Source organism: Gouania willdenowi, chromosome 13 (genome assembly GCF_900634775.1).
Source record: "Gouania willdenowi chromosome 13, fGouWil2.1, whole genome shotgun sequence".
Lineage (NCBI taxonomy): Eukaryota > Metazoa > Chordata > Actinopteri > Blenniiformes > Gobiesocidae > Gouania > Gouania willdenowi.
The window spans coordinates 30,748,751-30,764,083 of NC_041056.1; the positions used below are offsets into that span (position 1 = coordinate 30,748,751).

A 15,333-nucleotide genomic window follows, 5' to 3' on the forward strand; every position below is an offset into this window, starting at 1 on the left:
AAGTCCATATTTGCTGAAGAATTCATGTAAGGCTTGTTGAAACGTATCCTTACTTCTCTTTACAAGGATGCACATTGTCAATGTTTAATTGAGTTGAATGGTTTTTGCATATCAATTAGGTACATTTTTAACTAAAGTATAGTAAAATTGGTTCATAGCACAGCAACCAAGGACTTGTTGGTCGAGAAGTATTATTCTTGCTGTTGGTGCGAGAGGTCCAAGGTTTAAATTCCGGACAAGCTTGCTTGCAAAAATTCTATTTCTGTCGATGGTATTAAGTCCATATATAGTAAACAAAAAAAAAGTGTATATTTCCATTTCGTACGTTAGCTATGAGAATTGCCATGATTGTGTTCGGTATGTCTAGTCTCTTTAACATTACAAACTGGTGTATCGCTTGTAGGAAAGTTGTATTGATTTCTTACTTCTCTTTTTACAGAAATGAAAATTGTCATTAAGACATGGTTAAATTAGTTTTTATGTTCTTGCAATTCTGTTGTGATTTTTTTACCAAAAGCAATGTAAAATAGGTTCATAACACTGTAATCAAGGGCTTGTTGGTCTAGGGGTATGATTCTCGCTTTGGGTGCGAGAGGTCCCGGGTTCAAATCCCGGACAAGCCCCAATAGATAAAGTGTGTCTGACAATTAAGTCCACATTTTCTAAAGAATTCATGTAAGGCTTGTCGTACTTTCACGATGGGATTTGCCATGATTTTGTTAGGAATGTCTAATCTCTTTACTATTCCAAACTGATGGATGACTTGTAGGAAAGTTGGAATGCCTTCATTAAGACATGGTTAATTTAGTTTTTCTGGTAAGTGAATTTTTACCTAAAGTTATGTAAAAAAGGTTCATGACAATACAATCAAAGGCTTGTTGGTCTAGGCGAATGATTCTCGCTTCGGGTGTGAGAGGTCCCGGGTTCAAATACTGGACAAGCCCTGTTATTTATAGTCTGTCTGACAATGGTATTAAGTCCACATTTTCTAAAGAATTCATGTAAGGCTTGTAGAAAAGTTCAAATGTATCCTTACTTCTCTTTTTACAGAAATGAAAATTGTCATTAAGAAATGGTTAAATTAGTTTTTATGTTCTTGCAATTCTGTTGTGATTTTTTTACCTAAAGCAATGTAAAATAGGTTCATACCACTAGAATCAAAGGCTTGTTGGTCTAGGAGAATGATTTTCCCCTCGGGTGTGAGAGGTTCTGGGTTCAAATCCTGGACAAGCCCCGATATTTATAGTCTGTCTGACAATGGTATTAAGTCCACATTTTCTAAAGAATTCATGTAAGGCTTGTCGTACGTTCACGATGGGATTTGCCATGATTTTGTTAGGAATGTCTAATCTCTTTACTATTCCAAACTGATGGATGACTTGTAGGAAAGTTGGAATGCCTTCATTAAGACATGGTTAATTTAGTTTTTCTGGTAAGTGAATTTTTACCTAAAGTTATGTAAAAAAGGTTCATAACACTACAATCAAAGGCTTGTTGGTCTAGGAGAATGATTCTCGCTTCGGGTGTGAGAGGTCCCGGGTTCAAATCCCGGACAATCCCTGGTATTTATAGTCTGTCTGACAATGGTATTAAGTCCACATTTTCTGAAGAATTCATGTAAGGTTTGTAGAAAAGTTCAAATGTATCCTTACTTCTCTTTTTACAGAAATGAAAATTGTCATTAAGAAATGGTTAAATTAGTTTTTATGTTCTTGCAATTCTGTTGTGATTTTTTTACCTAAAGCAATGTAAAATAGGTTCATACCACTAGAATCAAAGGCTTGTTGGTCTAGGAGAATGATTCTTGCTTCGGGTGTGAAAGGTCCCGGGTTCAAATCCCGGACAATCCCTGATATTTATAGTCTGTCTGACAATGGTATTAAGTCCACATTTTCTAAAGAATTCATGTAAGGCTTGTCGTACGTTCGCGATGGGATTTGCCATGATTTTGTTAGGAATGTCTAATCTCTTTACTATTCCAAACTGATGGATGACTTGTAGGAAAGTTGGAATGCCTTCATTAAGACATGGTTAATTTAGTTTTTCTGGTAAGTGAATTTTTACCTAAAGTTATGTAAAAAAAGTTCATAACAGTACAATCAAAGTCTTGTTGGTCTAGGAGAATGATTCTCGCTTTGGGTGTGAGAGGTCCCGGGTTCAAATCCCAGACAAACCCTGATATTTATAGTCTGTCTGACAATGGTATTGAGTCCACATTTTCTAAAGAATTCATGTAAGGCTTGTAGAAAAGTTCAAATGTATCCTTACTTCTCTTTTTACAGAAATGAAAATTGTCATTAAGACATGGTTAATTTAGTTTTTCTGGAAAGTGAATTTTTACTTAAAGTTTTGTAAAATAGGTTCATAACACTACAATCAAAGTCTTGTTGGTCTAGGAGAATGATTCTCGCTTCAGTTGTGAGAGGTCCCAGGTTCAAATCCCAGACAAGCCCCAATAGATAAAGCCTGTCTGACAATGGTGTTAAGTCCATATTTGCTGAATAATTCATGTAAGGCTTGTTGAAACGTATCCTTACTTCTCTTTACAAGGATGCACATTGTCAATGTTTAATTGAGTTGAATGGTTTTTGCATATCAATTAGGTACATTTTTAACTAAAGTATAGTAAAATTGGTTCATAGCACAGCAACCAAGGACTTGTTGGTCGAGAAGTATTATTCTTGCTGTTGGTGCGAGAGGTCCAAGGTTTAAATTCCGGACAAGCTTGCTTGCAAAAATTCTATTTCTGTCGATGGTATTAAGTCCATATATAGTAAACAAAAAAAAAGTGTATATTTCCATTTCGTACGTTAGACATGAGAATTGCCATGATTGTGTTCGGTATGTCTAGTCTCTTTAACATTACAAACTGGTGTATCGCTTGTAGGAAAGTTCTATTGATTTCTTACTTCTCTTTTTACAGAAATGAAAATTGTCATTAAGACATGGTTAAATTAGTTTTTATGTTCTTGCAATTCTGTTGTGATTTTTTCACCAAAAGCAATGTAAAATAGGTTCATAACACTGTAATCAAGGGCTTGTTGGTCTAGGGGTATGATTCTCGCTTTGGGTGCGAGAGGTCCCGGGTTCAAATCCCGGAAAAGCCCCAATAGATAAAGTGTGTCTGACAATTAAGTCCACATTTTCTAAAGAATTCATGTAAGGCTTGTCGTAAGTTCACGATGGGATTTGCCATGATTTTGTTAGGAATGTCTAATCTCTTTACTATTCCAAACTGATGGATGACTTGTAGGAAAGTTGGAATGCCTTCATTAAGACATGGTTAATTTAGTTTTTCTGGTAAGTGAATTTTTACCTAAAGTTATGTGAAAAAGGTTCATGACAATACAATCAAAGGCTTGTTGGTCTAGGAGAATGATTCTCGCTTCGGGTGTGAGAGGTCCCGGGTTCAAATACTGGACAAGCCCTGATATTTATAGTCTGTCTGACAATGGTATTAAGTCCACATTTTCTAAAGAATTCATGTAAGGCTTGTAGAAAAGTTCAAATGTATCCTTACTTCTCTTTTTACAGAAATGAAAATTGTCATTAAGAAATGGTTAAATTAGTTTTTATGTTCTTGCAATTCTGTTGTGATTTTTTTACCTAAAGCAATGTAAAATAGGTTCATACCAGTAGAATCAAAGGCTTGTTGGTCTAGGAGAATGATTTTCCCCTCGGGTGTGAGAGGTCCTGGGTTCAAATCCTGGACAAGCCCCGATATTTATAGTCTGTCTGACAATGGTATTAAGTCCACATTTTCTAAAGAATCCATGTAAGGCATGTCGTACGTTCACGATGGCATTTGCCATGATTTTGTTAGGAATGTCTAATCTCTTTACTATTCCAAACTGATGGATGACTTGTAGGAAAGTTGGAATGCCTTCATTAAGACATGGTTAATTTAGTTTTTCTGGTAAGTGAATTTTTACCTAAAGTTATGTAAAAAAGGTTCATGACAATACAATCAAAGGCTTGTTGGTCTAGGAGAATGATTCTTGCTTCGGGTGTGAGAGGTCCCGGGTTCAAATTCCGGACAAGCCCCAATATTTGTAGTCTGTCTGACAATGGTATTAAGTCCACATTTTCTAAAGAATTCATGTAAAGCTTGTAGGAAAGTTGAAATGTATCCTTACTTCTCTTTTTACAGAAATGAAAATTGTCATTAAGATATGGCTAAATTAATTTTTATGTTCTTGCAATTCTGTTGTGATTTTTTTACCAAAAGCAATGTAAAATAGGTTCATACAACTAGAATCAAAGGCTTGTTGGTCTAGGAGAATGATTCTCCCCTCGGGTGTGAGAGGTCCTGGGTTCAAATCCTGGACAAGCCCCGATATTTATAGTCTGTCTGACAATGGTATTAAGTCCACATTTTCTAAAGAATTCATGTAAGGCTTGTCGTACGTTCGCGATGGGATTTGCCATGATTTTGTTAGGAATGTCTAATCTCTTTACTATTCCAAACTGATGGATGACTTGTAGGAAAGTTGGAATGCCTTCATTAAGACATGGTTAATTTAGTTTTTCTGGTAAGTGAATTTTTACCTAAAGTTATGTAAAAAAGGTTCATAACACTACAATCAAAGGCTTGTTGGTCTAGGAGAATGATTCTCGCTTCGGGTGTGAGAGGTCCCGGGTTCAAATCCCGGACAAGCCCTGGTATTTATAGTCTGTCTGACAATGGTATTAAGTCCACATTTTCTGAAGAATTCATGTAAGGTTTGTAGAAAAGTTCAAATGTATCCTTACTTCTCTATTTACAGAAATGAAAATTGTCATTAAGAAATGGTTAAATTAGTTTTTATGTTCTTGCAATTCTGTTGTGATTTTTTTACCTAAAGCAATGTAAAATAGGTTCATACCACTAGAATCAAAGGCTTGTTGGTCTAGGAGAATGATTCTTGCTTCGGGTGTGAAAGGTCCCCGGTTCAAATCCCGGACAATCCCTGATATTTATAGTCTGTCTGACAATGGTATTAAGTCCACATTTTCTAAAGAATTCATGTAAGGCTTGTCGTACGTTCGCGATGGGATTTGCCATGATTTTGTTAGGAATGTCTAATCTCTTTACTATTCCAAACTGATGGATGACTTGTAGGAAAGTTGGAATGCCTTCATTAAGACATGGTTAATTTAGTTTTTCTGGTAAGTGAATTTTTACCTAAAGTTATGTAAAAAAGGTTCATAACACTACAATCAAAGGCTTGTTGGTCTAGGAGAATGATTCTCGCTTCGGGTGTGAGAGGTCCCGGGTTCAAATCCCGGACAAGCCCTGATATTTATAGTCTGTCTGACAATGGTATTAAGTCCACATTTTCTAAAGAATTCATGTAAGGCTTGTAGAAAAGTTCAAATGTATCCTTACTTCTCTTTTTACAGAAATGAAAATTGTCATTAAGACATGGTTAATTTAGTTTTTCTGGTAAGTGAATTTTTACTTAAAGTTATGTAAAATAGGTTCATAACACTACAATCAAAGTCTTGTTGGTCTAGGAGAATGATTCTCGCTTCAGTTGTGAGAGGTCCCAGGTTCAAATCCCGGACAAGCCCCAATAGATAAAGCGTGTCTGACAATGGTGTTAAGTCCATATTTGCTGAAGAATTCATGTAAGGCTTGTTGAAACGTATCCTTACTTCTCTTTACAAGGATGCACATTGTCAATGTTTAATTGAGTTGAATGGTTTTTGCATATCAATTAGGTACATTTTTAACTAAAGTATAGTAAAATTGGTTCATAGCACAGCAACCAAGGACTTGTTGGTCGAGAAGTATTATTGTTGCTGTTGGTGCGAGAGGTCCAAGGTTTAAATTACGGACAAGCTTGCATGCAAAAATTCTATTTCTGTCGATGGTATTAAGTCCATATATAGTAAACAAAAAAAAAGTGTATATTTCCATTTCGTACATTAGCTATTAGAATTGCCATGATTGTGTTCGGTATGTCTAGTCTCTTTAACATTACAAACTGGTGTATCGCTTGTAGGAAAGTTGTATTGATTTCTTACTTCTCTTTTTACAGAAATGAAAATTGTCATTAAGACATGGTTAAATTAGTTTTTATGTTCTTGCAATTCTGTTGTGATTTTTTTACCAAAAGCAATGTAAAATAGGTTCATAACACTGTAATCAAGGGCTTGTTGGTCTAGGGGTATGATTCTCGCTTTGGGTGCGAGAGGTCCCGGGTTCAAATCCCGGACAAGCCCCAATAGATAAAGTGTGTCTGACAATTAAGTCACATTTTCTAAAGAATTCATGTAAGGCTTGTCGTACGTTCACGATGGGATTTGCCATGATTTTGTTAGGAATGTCTAATCTCTTTACTATTCCAAACTGATGGATGACTTGTAGGAAAGTTGGAATGCCTTCATTAAGACATGGTTAATTTAGTTTTTCTGGTAAGTGAATTTTTACCTAAAGTTATGTAAAAAAGGTTCATAACACTACAATCAAAGGCTTGTTGGTCTAGGAGAATGATTCTCGCTTCGGGTGTGAGAGGTCCCGGGTTCAAATCCCGGACAAGCCCTGATATTTATAGTCTGTCTGACAATGGTATTAAGTCCACATTTTCTAAAGAATTCATGTAAGGCTTGTAGAAAAGTTCAAATGTATCCTTACTTCTCTTTTTACAGAAATGAAAATTGTCATTAAGAAATGGTTAAATTAGTTTTTATGTTCTTGCAATTCTGTTGTGATTTTTTTACCTAAAGCAATGTAAAATAGGTTCATACCAGTAGAATCAAAGGCTTGTTGGTCTAGGAGAATGATTTTCCCCTCGGGTGTGAGAGGTCCTGGGTTCAAATCCTGGACAAGCCCCGATATTTATAGTCTGTCTGACAATGGTATTAAGTCCACATTTTCTAAAGAATCCATGTAAGGCTTGTCGTACGTTCACGATGGGATTTGCCATGATTTTGTTAGGAATGTCTAATCTCTTTACTATTCCAAACTGATGGATGACTTGTAGGAAAGTTGGAATGCCTTCATTAAGACATGGTTAATTTAGTTTTTCTGGTAAGTGAATTTTTATCTAAAGTTATGTAAAAAAGGTTCATAACACTACAATCAAAGGCTTGTTGGTCTAGGAGAATGATTCTCGCTGCGGGTGTGAGAGGTCCCGGGTTCAAATCCCGGACAAGCCCCAATAGATAAAGTGTGTCTGACAATTAAGTCCACATTTTCTAAAGAATTCATGTAAGGCTTGTCGTACGTTCACGATGGGATTTGCCATGATTTTGTTAGGAATGTCTAATCTCTTTACTATTCCAAACTGATGGATGACTTGTAGGAAAGTTGGAATGCCTTCATTAAGACATGGTTAATTTAGTTTTTCTGGTAAGTGAATTTTTACCTAAAGTTATGTAAAAAAGGTTCATAACACTACAATCAAAGGCTTGTTGGTCTAGGAGAATGATTCTCGCTTCGGGTGTGAGAGGTCCCGGGTTCAAATCCCGGACAAGCCCTGGTATTTATAGTCTGTCTGACAATGGTGTTAAGTCCACATTTTCTGAAGAATTCATGTAAGGTTTGTAGAAAAGTTCAAATGTATCCTTACTTCTCTATTTACAGAAATGAAAATTGTCATTAAGAAATGGTTAAATTAGTTTTTATGTTCTTGCAATTCTGTTGTGATTTTTTTACCTAAAGCAATGTAAAATAGGTTCATACCACTAGAATCAAAGGCTTGTTGGTCTAGGAGAATGATTCTTGCTTCGGGTGTGAAAGGTTCCCGGTTCAAATCCCGGACAATCCCTGATATTTATAGTCTGTCTGACAATGGTATTAAGTCCACATTTTCTAAAGAATTCATGTAAGGCTTGTCGTACGTTCGCGATGGGATTTGACATGATTTTGTTAGGAATGTCTAATCTCTTTACTATTCCAAACTGATGGATGACTTGTAGGAAAGTTGGAATGCCTTCATTAAGACATGGTTAATTTAGTTTTTCTGGTAAGTGAATTTTTACCTAAAGTTATGTAAAAAAAGTTCATAACAGTACAATCAAAGGCTTGTTGGTCTAGGAGAATGATTCTCGCTTTGGGTGTGAGAGGTCCAGGGTTCAAATCCCGGACAAGCCCTGATATTTATAGTCTGTCTGACAATGGTATTAAGTCCACATTTTCTAAAGAATTCATGTAAGGCTTGTAGAAAAGTTCAAATGTATCCTTACTTCTCTTTTTACAGAAATGAAAATTGTCATTAAGACATGGTTAATTTAGTTTTTCTGGAAAGTGAATTTTTACTTAAAGTTATGTAAAATAGGTTCATAACACTACAATCAAAGTCTTGTTGGTCTAGGAGAATGATTCTCGCTTCAGTTGTGAGAGGTCCCAGGTTCAAATCCCGGACAAGCCCCAATAGATAAAGCGTGTCTGACAATGGTGTTAAGTCCATATTTGCTGAAGAATTCATGTAAGGCTTGTTGAAACGTATCCTTACTTCTCTTTACAAGGATGCACATTGTCAATGTTTAATTGAGTTGAATGGTTTTTGCATATCAATTAGGTACATTTTTAACTAAAGTATAGTAAAATTGGTTCATAGCACAGCAACCAAGGACTTGTTGGTCGAGAAGTATTATTGTTGCTGTTGGTGCGAGAGGTCCAAGGTTTAAATTACGGACAAGCTTGCATGCAAAAATTCTATTTCTGTCGATGGTATTAAGTCCATATATAGTAAACAAAAAAAAAGTGTATATTTCCATTTCGTACGTTAGCTATTAGAATTGCCATGATTGTGTTCGGTATGTCTAGTCTCTTTAACATTACAAACTGGTGTATCGCTTGTAGGAAAGTTGTATTGATTTCTTACTTCTCTTTTTACAGAAATGAAAATTGTCATTAAGACATGGTTAAATTAGTTTTTATGTTCTTGCAATTCTGTTGTGATTTTTTTACCAAAAGCAATGTAAAATAGGTTCATAACAGTACAATCAAAGGCTTGTTGGTCTAGGGGTATGATTCTCGCTTTGGGTGCGAGAGGTCCCGGGTTCAAATCCCGGACAAGCCCCAATAGATAAAGTGTGTCTGACAATTAAGTCACATTTTCTAAAGAATTCATGTAAGGCTTGTCGTACGTTCACGATGGGATTTGCCATGATTTTGTTAGGAATGTCTAATCTCTTTACTATTCCAAACTGATGGATGACTTGTAGGAAAGTTGGAATGCCTTCATTAAGACATGGTTAATTTAGTTTTTCTGGTAAGTGAATTTTTACCTAAAGTTATGTAAAAAAGGTTCATAACACTACAATCAAAGGCTTGTTGGTCTAGGAGAATGATTCTCGCTTCGGGTGTGAGAGGTCCCTGGTTCAAATACTGGATAAGCCCTGGTATTTATAGTCTGTCTGACGATGGTGTTAAGTCCACATTTTCTAAAGAATTCATGTAAGCCTTGTAGAAAAGTTCAAATGTATCCTTACTTCTCTTTTTACAGAAAGGAAAGTTGGAATGCCTTCTTACTTCTCTTTTTACAAAATGAAAATTGTCATTAAGACATGGTTAATTTAGTTTTTCTGGTAAGTGAATTTTTACTTAAAGTTATGTAAAATAGGTTCATAACACTACAATCAAAGTCTTGTTGGTCTAGGAGAATGATTCTCGTTTTGGTTGTGAGAGGTCCCGGGTTCAAATCCCGGACAAGCCCCAATAGATAAAGTGTGTCTGACAATGGTGTTAAGTCCATATTTGCTGAAGAATTCATGTAAGGCTTGTTGAAACGTATCCTTACTTCTCTTTACAAGGATGCACATTGTCAATGTTTAATTGAGTTGAATGGTTTTTGCATATCAATTAGGTACATTTTTAACTAAAGTATAGTAAAATTGGTTCATAGCACAGCAACCAAGGACTTGTTGGTCGAGAAGTATTATTGTTGCTGTTGGTGCGAGAGGTCCAAGGTTTAAATTCCGGACAAGCTTGCATGCAAAAATTCTATTTCTGTCGATGGTATTAAGTCCATATATAGTAAACAAAAAAAAAGTGTATATTTCCATTTCGTACGTTAGCTATTAGAATTGCCATGATTGTGTTCGGTATGTCTAGTCTCTTTAACATTACAAACTGGTGTATCGCTTGTAGGAAAGTTGTATTGATTTCTTACTTCTCTTTTTACAGAAATGAAAATTGTCATTAAGACATGGTTAAATTAGTTTTTATGTTCTTGCAATTCTGTTGTGATTTTTTTACCAAAAGCAATGTAAAATAGGTTCATAACACTGTAATCAAGGGCTTGTTGGTCTAGGGGTATGATTCTTGCTTTGGGTGCGAGAGGTCCCGGGTTCAAATCCCGGACAAGCCCCAATAGATAAAGTGTGTCTGACAATTAAGTCACATTTTCTAAAGAATTCATGTAAGGCTTGTCGTACGTTCACGATGGGATTTGCCATGATTTTGTTAGGAATGTCTAATCTCTTTACTATTCCAAACTGATGGATGACTTGTAGGAAAGTTGGAATGCCTTCATTAAGACATGGTTAATTTAGTTTTTCTGGTAAGTGAATTTTTACCTAAAGTTATGTAAAAAAGGTTCATAACACTACAATCAAAGGCTTGTTGGTCTAGGAGAATGATTCTCGCTTCGGGTGTGAGAGGTCCCTGGTTCAAATACTGGATAAGCCCTGGTATTTATAGTCTGTCTGACAATGGTGTTAAGTCCACATTTTCTAAAGAATTCATGTAAGGCTTGTAGAAAAGTTCAAATTTATCCTTACTTCTCTTTTTACAGAAATGAAAATTGTCATTAAGAAATGGTTAAATTAGTTTTTATGTTCTTACAATTCTGTTGTGATTTTTTTACCTAAAGCAATGTAAAATAGGTTCATACTAGTAGAATCAAAGGCTTGTTGGTCTAGGAGAATGATTCTCCCCTCGGGTGTGAGAGGTCCTGGGTTCAAATCCTGGACAAGCCCCGATATTTATAGTCTGTCTGACAATGGTATTAAGTCCACATTTTTTAAAGAATTCATGTAAGGCTTGTCGTACGTTCGCGATGGGATTTGCCATGATTTTGTTAGGAATGTCTAATCTCTTTACTATTCCAAACTGATGGATGACTTGTAGGAAAGTTGGAATGCCTTCATTAAGACATGGTTAATTTAGTTTTTCTGGTAAGTGAATTTTTACCTAAAGTTATGTAAAAAAAGTTCATAACAGTACAATCAAAGGCTTGTTGGTCTAGGAGAATGATTCTCGCTTTGGGTGTGAGAGGTCCCGGGTTCAAATCCCAGACAAGCCCTGATATTTATAGTCTGTCTGACAATGGTATTAAGTCCACATTTTCTAAAGAATTCATGTAAGGCTTGTAGAAAAGTTCAAATGTATCCTTACTTCTCTTTACAAGGATGCACATTGTCAATGTTTAATTGAGTTGAATGGTTTTTGCATATCAATTAGGTACATTTTTAACTAAAGTATAGTAAAATTGGTTCATAGCACAGCAACCAAGGACTTGTTGGTCGAGAAGTATTATTCTTGCTGTTGGTGCGAGAGGTCCAAGGTTTAAATTCCGGACAAGCTTGCTTGCAAAAATTCTATTTCTGTCAATGGTATTAAGTCCATATATAGTAAACAAAAAAAAAGTGTATATTTCCATTTCGTACGTTAGCTATGAGAATTGCCATGATTGTGTTCGGTATGTCTAGTCTCTTTAACATTACAAACTGGTGTATCGCTTGTAGGAAAGTTGTATTGATTTCTTACTTCTCTTTTTACAGAAATGAAAATTGTCATTAAGACATGGTTAAATTAGTTTTTATGTTCTTGCAATTCTGTTGTGATTTTTTTACCAAAAGCAATGTAAAATAGGTTGATAACACTGTGATCAAGGGCTTGTTGGTCTAGGGGTATGATTCTCGCTTTGGGTGCGAGAGGTCCCGGGTTCAAATCCCGGATAAGCCCCAATAGATAAAGTGTGTCTGACAATTAAGTCCACATTTTCTAAAGAATTCATGTAAGGCTTGTCGTACGTTCACGATGGGATTTGCCATGATTTTGTTAGGAATGTCTAATCTCTTTACTATTCCAAACTGATGGATGACTTGTTGGAATGCCTTCATTAAGACATGGTTAATTTAGTTTTTCTGGTAAGTGAATTTTTACCTAAAGTTATGTAAAAAAGGTTCATAACACTACAATCAAAGGCTTGTTGGTCTAGGAGAATGATTCTCGCTTCGGGTGTGAGAGGTCCCGGGTTCAAATCCTGGACAAGCCCTGATATTTATAGTTTGTCTGACAATGGTATTAAGTCCACATTTTCTAAAGAATTCATGTAAGGCTTGTAGAAAAGTTCAAATGTATCCTTACTTCTCTTTTTACAGAAATGAAAGTTGGAATGCCTTCTTACTTCTCTTTTTACAAAATGAAAATTGTCATTAAGACATGGTTAATTTAGTTTTTCTGGTAAGTGAATTTTTACTTAAAGTTATGTAAAATAGGTTCATAACACTACAATCAAAGTCTTGTTGGTCTAGGAGAATGATTCTCGCTTTGGTTGTGAGAGGTCCGGGGTTCAAATCCCGGACAAGCCCCAATAGATAAAGTGTGTCTGACAATGGTGTTAAGTCCGTATTTGCTGAAGAATTCGTGTAAGGCTTGTAGAAAAGTTGAAACGTATCCTTACTTCTCTTTACAAGGATGCACATTGTCAATTTTTAATTGAGTTGAATGGTTTTTGCATATCAATTAGGTACATTTTTAACTAAAGTATAGTAAAATAGGTTCATAACACTTCAATCAAGGGCTTGTTGGTCTAGGGGTATGATTCTCGCTTTGGGTGTGAGAGGTCTTGGGTTAAAATCCTGGACAAGCCCCAATAGATCAAGTGTTTCTGACAATGTTATTAAGTCCACATTTTCTAAAGGATTTATGCAAGGCTTGTAGTACGTTAGCTAAGAGAATTGCTATGATTTTGTTAGGAATGTCTAATCTCTTTACTATTCCAAACTGATGTAAGACTTGTGGGAAAATTGGAATGCTTTCTTACTTCTCTTTTTACAACAATGAAAATTGTCATTAAGACATGGTTAGTTTACTTTTTCTGGTAAGTGAATTTTTACCTAAAGTTATGTAAAATAGGTTCATAGCACTAAAATCAAAGGCTTGTTGGTCTAGGAGAATGATTCTCGCTTCGGGTGTGAAAGGTCCCAGGTTCAAATCCTGGACAAGCCCCAATATTTATAGTCTGTCTTACAATGGTATTAAGTCCACATTTTCTAAAGAATTCATGTAAGGCATGTAGAAAAGTTGAAATGTATCCTTACTTCTCTTTTTACAGAAATGAAAATTGTCATTAAGACATGGCTAAGTTCATTTTTATGTTCTTGCAATTCTGTTGTGATTTTTTTACCAAAAGCAATGTAAAATAGGTTCATAACACTTTAATCAAGGGCTTGTTGGTCTAGAGGTGTGATTCTTGCTTTGGGTGCGAGAGGTCCTGGGTTCAAATCCCAGACAAGCCCCAATAGATAAAGTGTGTCTAACAATGGTGTTAACTCCACTTTTTCTAAAGAATTCATGTCAGGCTTGTAGAAAAGTTGAAACGTATCCTTACTTCTCTTTACAAGGATGCACATTGTCAATGTTTAATTGAGTTGAACGGTTTTTGCATATCAATTAGGTACATTTTGAACTAAAGGATAGTAAAATTGGTTCATAGCACAACAACCAAGGACTTGTTGGTCGAGAAGTATTATTCTTGCTGTTGGTGCGAGAGGTCCAATGTTTAAATTCCGGACAAGCCTGCTTTCAAAAATTGTATTTCTGTCGATGGTATTAAGTCCATATTTTGTAAAAAAAAAAAAATACTGTATATTTTTCCAATTTGTACGTTAGCTATGAGAATTGCCATGATTTTGTTAGGAATGTCAAATCTCTTTAACATTCCAAACTGGTGTAAGACTTGTAGGAAAGTTGTAATGATTTCTTGTTTCTCTTTTTACAAAAATGAAAATTGTCATTAAGTCATGATTAATTTAGTTTTTCTGTTAAGTGAATTTTTATCTAAAGTTATGTTAAATAGGTTCATAACACTGCAATCAAGGGCTTGTTGGTCTAGGAGTATTCATTACGTTTCATTGGATGTACTTTTTCAATGGTTCGTTAAGAAAAGGTTAATTGAGTTGAATTGTGTTTGCATTTTAGTCAAAATGTCTTAATGAGTTAATTGTTTGGCAACACTTTTAACAGAGATAAAATAAAGGGATTCCCTTCGAGTCAGTGTTTAACAGGTTTATTCTAAGATGTGACCATGGATAGGTCTTTTCACTTTTTTGAAATGGAAAACTACTAGCACAGCTTTGGGCTTGGCTACACAGCATTCAACATGAAGTTCCTGCAGAGTCCTTCATTCATGATTTTGTCCCATCAGGCAAACAGACTTTGGTCTTAGTTTTTTTTCTTTTCCAGAGATAAAGTTTTTGCTCAAAACATCCTTCTCTGCATGATGCTGCAACAATGCTTTAGAGCAGACATATGATCTTCTCCATGAGTCTAAAAGATCTATTTAGGATTTGGAATCAATAGCCTCAGACTGAACATTGTACTAAATGACTTTTTAAAAAGATGTTTTTACTTTGATACGTTTGTCCACAATTGACTTATAAACAGTTATTAAACATTTTAGGGATCAATTATGGTATAAATCTTGAAAGGTGGACAATGGTGTCATACCTTCCAACCTAAGAAACCAGGGGTGAAAGTATCGGATTACTCACGTTAATGTAACTGAGTTGCTTTTATGGGTACTTATTTATTTAGAAATATTAAGTACTTGTACTTAAATACATTTTAAAATAATTACATTTCAACACCCAACCGTTACTGAGTAAATAATTTTTTGTTCTGAAAAGATCAAAGGACATTATGAACCTACAAACAAATGAAATGACCAAACGACCAAATGCATCACATCATAGCTGTGAAGTTCAAACCATCCAAAAAAGAATTAAAAATATTTACTTTCTTATTTCCGCCTTTTGCTTCTCATCTTTTTTTAAAGTAAATAATTTTCTTATGCTGGGCTGTCTCGTTGCGTGGGGCGGGGCCTTAAAAGGGCGGTGCACCATCAGGTCGGGTTGGATCAGCTGCTGCGTAATGAGCAGAGTGACGTCACCTCAGAGCAGCGGGGCGCACAGCGACACGAGAGTGCAGTGTATGAGAGAGGAGCAGAGACGCCACCGGTATGTGTTAATGTGCGTTAAGGATAAAATGCTCGGGGAAGGTATTTGTTTGACAGACAGGTCAGCGCGTGATGGACAGGTGCGCGTGCGCAATGCACTAAACTGCGCAGCAGATGGGATGGTCTAATCAGTGAGACGTCATCCTTTCTTATTAGA

General features: G+C 35.7%; 11 non-coding genes across 11 annotated transcripts; all 11 read left to right on the forward strand.

Annotated features, from left to right (window-relative positions):
- The first annotated feature begins 551 nt into the window (after window positions 1–551).
- trnap-ugg (transfer RNA proline (anticodon UGG)) lies at window positions 552–623 on the forward strand. The gene has a single exon. It is a non-coding gene; the product is annotated as a tRNA-Pro (tRNA).
- Window positions 624–3,035: 2,412 nt separating this feature from the next.
- Window positions 3,036–3,107, forward strand: trnap-ugg (transfer RNA proline (anticodon UGG)). The gene has a single exon. It is a non-coding gene; the product is annotated as a tRNA-Pro (tRNA).
- Window positions 3,108–4,588: 1,481 nt separating this feature from the next.
- Window positions 4,589–4,660, forward strand: trnap-cgg (transfer RNA proline (anticodon CGG)). The gene has a single exon. It is a non-coding gene; the product is annotated as a tRNA-Pro (tRNA).
- Window positions 4,661–5,204: 544 nt separating this feature from the next.
- Window positions 5,205–5,276, forward strand: trnap-cgg (transfer RNA proline (anticodon CGG)). The gene has a single exon. It is a non-coding gene; the product is annotated as a tRNA-Pro (tRNA).
- An 859-nt stretch (window positions 5,277–6,135) lies between these two features.
- On the forward strand, window positions 6,136–6,207 carry trnap-ugg (transfer RNA proline (anticodon UGG)). The gene has a single exon. It is a non-coding gene; the product is annotated as a tRNA-Pro (tRNA).
- Window positions 6,208–6,455: 248 nt separating this feature from the next.
- trnap-cgg (transfer RNA proline (anticodon CGG)) lies at window positions 6,456–6,527 on the forward strand. Its single transcript has one exon. It is a non-coding gene; the product is annotated as a tRNA-Pro (tRNA).
- An 865-nt stretch (window positions 6,528–7,392) lies between these two features.
- Window positions 7,393–7,464, forward strand: trnap-cgg (transfer RNA proline (anticodon CGG)). Its single transcript has one exon. It is a non-coding gene; the product is annotated as a tRNA-Pro (tRNA).
- Window positions 7,465–8,939: 1,475 nt separating this feature from the next.
- trnap-ugg (transfer RNA proline (anticodon UGG)) lies at window positions 8,940–9,011 on the forward strand. Its single transcript has one exon. It is a non-coding gene; the product is annotated as a tRNA-Pro (tRNA).
- Window positions 9,012–10,229: 1,218 nt separating this feature from the next.
- On the forward strand, window positions 10,230–10,301 carry trnap-ugg (transfer RNA proline (anticodon UGG)). The gene has a single exon. It is a non-coding gene; the product is annotated as a tRNA-Pro (tRNA).
- Window positions 10,302–11,827: 1,526 nt separating this feature from the next.
- Window positions 11,828–11,899, forward strand: trnap-ugg (transfer RNA proline (anticodon UGG)). Its single transcript has one exon. It is a non-coding gene; the product is annotated as a tRNA-Pro (tRNA).
- Window positions 11,900–13,386: 1,487 nt separating this feature from the next.
- Window positions 13,387–13,458, forward strand: trnap-ugg (transfer RNA proline (anticodon UGG)). Its single transcript has one exon. It is a non-coding gene; the product is annotated as a tRNA-Pro (tRNA).
- The last annotated feature ends 1,875 nt before the right edge of the window (window positions 13,459–15,333 follow it).